Raw genomic sequence first — 3,273 nt, 5'->3', positions numbered from 1 at the left:
TCGCCTGTAAGTAGCAGTCAACAAGCGTTATACGTCTTATATTTTTTAAACTTTTTACCGTTGCAAAAAAAAAACTATTGCGATTATTCCGTGACCTTTTATAGAGAATTTTAACGTGGAATCCGAATTTCAATAATTAAAGTTGATTTTGCTATTTTTTCGAGTTTTTTAAAAAGGAACCGAATGGAGACCCCATTCGGTTCCTTCGGTCCGCCAGGGAACCTGGACTCCACGTTTTGTTTATTGGGTTTTTAATGATAGTGAATTTAGAAACCGGTTTGCGGATATAATTGTACGACAGGCTTTCGTTTCGACCTCCGGAAATAATTAATTGCTGCCTATGAAAAATTTTATTCGTAAAGTCAAAACCTGACCTGAGACTGACTATACCTTTTCATTTAATCGTGTTTAATATGCTTTTAGTCAGGGGTCACTATTACTAAATAGAGGTACAAGGAAAAATATAATACCGCTATAGTCTAAACTGAGTATATCTTTTACACTTTTAATTAATTTAATTTGGCGTCAGCCCCGCGACCCGGAAATGAATGAAAAGGTCAAGTTAATAAACAGGTGCGGAAAACGATACCGACAGAATCGTATAGTTGAGTCCGTCGCGCGGACAAGTTAAGTCTCAACTTCTAATGTGTTTCGATTTTAATTGTAGACTTTGGTTTAATGAGTGGGGGAGGAACTGCTTTTGGGAGACGAACACCTATGAGCGAGCATTTGGCTATTTTTTGCAATATTGAAATTTCCATGATCGATCGGTGTTCTTCCGCGGCTCTGCTTCCAATAATTCGATGACCCATCATTAGCAATTAAACTTATTTCTAAAATTCAATTAACTTATTTTATTCGAACTACGGATGCTCTTATTTTAAAGACTTATAGAATTTAAGAACATGGAAAGGTTCTTTTTAAATTCCAATCGTTGTGTTCTCCTATAATCTTTATTATAGTATTACGTTCATTTATTCAAGCGCAAAATTCAAGTTTCTCAGGGTTGAGTCCGTATTGTTGCTAAATTTTATAAATGGATGATAACACAAATAACATCGGTTAGAAATATTATTTTCTGATTCATGATTTTATTTTATTTCTTGTTAATTTTCCTTTTCATTTTTTATTCGCTCATTTAAATTAATAACAATCCTTCACTAATTTTTATTTGTACCCTTCTATCTTCAAATAATTCTCTTATCGTTTCAAATTTCCAACATTGGCTAATTATATTTAACTATTCAATTGTGATATAGGGAATGTGAATGTACACACCAGCGCCTCATACAGCTTAGCGTCTAGTGTGTGTAGGGTATTTTATCTGCACATGGGCGCCTCGACAGCTCTTAATATATGTTTTTGAAATATAATCACAAAACTTTTGAAATCTAATGTATAATGGTTGGATAGCTTTAAGGTCTTCATTAAAACATTTAATTACATCGGACGGGTTTAAAAATGCAAGACTTACCACCCTGAGTTCGTTGCACGGGTGAGGGAAGAGAGCTCGGAACGCAACTTTTCCGACCTAAAGTTACCGCGGGTTCCAAATAAATGGTTTCATGACTGTAGACCGCAACTCGAGTGCAGCCGAATAGCCGATCGTATACCTGCACCTGCTCAAGTTCGGCTAGTGGGCGGATGAAGGCAGCCAAAAAACGACCAGACGTCTATTCGACTAGAGCGTTTCAGCCCAGTAGACGACTATGCATACGGTTCATCAAATATTTTAAGGATTGAGATTTTTTATTTGTTGTTCATGAAAATATTCTGAATAAAAAAAAATCAAAAGAGTTCCTATTAGAAATGTTAAGCTATTTGCAATTTAAATTACGCAGTTATGTGACACTAAGTGCGTTAGCATGGAAATCTTAAATAAAAAATTATCCGATTTTTAAAATAGACAAGGAAAAGTACAAAAGAATATTGCGTCTATTTTCAATGCTTTTTCATTCAAGGTAATTAGAAATAAAATTATGATCTTTAGAAACATCACATAATTTTTTTTCCAAAAGCAATTGTTTTTTAATCTTTCGTTTTAATTATGTTTATTCATTATAACAAAGTGCAAAATTGTGACAAAGTAAATTAAACAATAAACTAGCTTCAAAAAAAGCTATTTATTGTAAAAACTGGATAATTATAATGAAGAAAACGATACAAAATACGTTATAAAATTGTTAATTTTATACTGACTGTTGCTCAATAGGCCTGGAATATGATTTTCTTTTATAAACAATTAAGGGTTGGGTTCATCTTCGTGGCGACACGTATGAAAACTGTATTGTAGTATTATTGCTTTTATTCAAAACTTTTACTCGGGTGAACCCGGTTATACATTATAGCCACGGACTAAGTCAAGTGACTGATGAGATTAGGATGTTCGAAGTCAATCCGATACGATGTTTGAAACCTCCTGCGATGATGTAGGTATACAATTACGAGCGGCCGCTAGTGTCGGAGGTGAGAACAGTCACCTCTGGATTCTTATTATTATTGTTTATTTTCTTATTTACTCAATGCTTAAATGTTTATAGAAGACAGTCATGTCCTAGGCCTATTGAGCAATAGTCAGTATAAAACGAACAATTTTGGCACGATTTTGCATCGTTTTCTTAATTATAATTATCCAGTTTTTACCTGAAATAGCTTTTTGGAAGCTAGTTTATTGTTTAATTCACTCTGTCACAATTATACATTTTATTATAATGAATGAACATGAATGAAAAAAAACATTAAAAAAAGAATTACTTAAAAAAAAAAACATTTTATGTGATGTTTCTAAAGATTGTGATTGTATTTCTAATTGCCTTGAATAAAAAAGCACTGAAAGAAGACACAATATTCTTTTGTACTTTTCCTTGTCTATTTTAAGAATCGCATAATTTTTTATTCAAGATCTCCATAGTAATGCACTTCGTGCCACATAACTAAATACTTTAAATCGTAAATAGATTAATATTTGTAATAGGAACTTTTTTTATTATTATTTACTCATAATATTTACAAGAAAAACAAATAAAAAATCTCAATCCTTAAAATATATGATGAACCGTTTGGATAATCGTCTACTGGCCTGCAACGCTCTAGTCGAAAAGACGTCTGATCGATTGTTGGCTGCCTTCATCCGTCCTCTAGATGAACTTGGGCAGGTGCTGGTATACAGTCGGTTACAGTGATCCCAGATCTGAAACGAGATGCGGTCCAATACTATGACAGGGCTATGTCCGTGTGAATATAGTAGGAGACGCTGTAAATGACTGAGTTGCG

This window comes from Belonocnema kinseyi, chromosome 2 (genome assembly GCF_010883055.1).
Source record: "Belonocnema kinseyi isolate 2016_QV_RU_SX_M_011 chromosome 2, B_treatae_v1, whole genome shotgun sequence".
In the NCBI taxonomy this organism is placed as follows: Eukaryota; Metazoa; Arthropoda; class Insecta; order Hymenoptera; family Cynipidae; genus Belonocnema; species Belonocnema kinseyi.
This window is presented reverse-complemented; position numbering follows the sequence as displayed.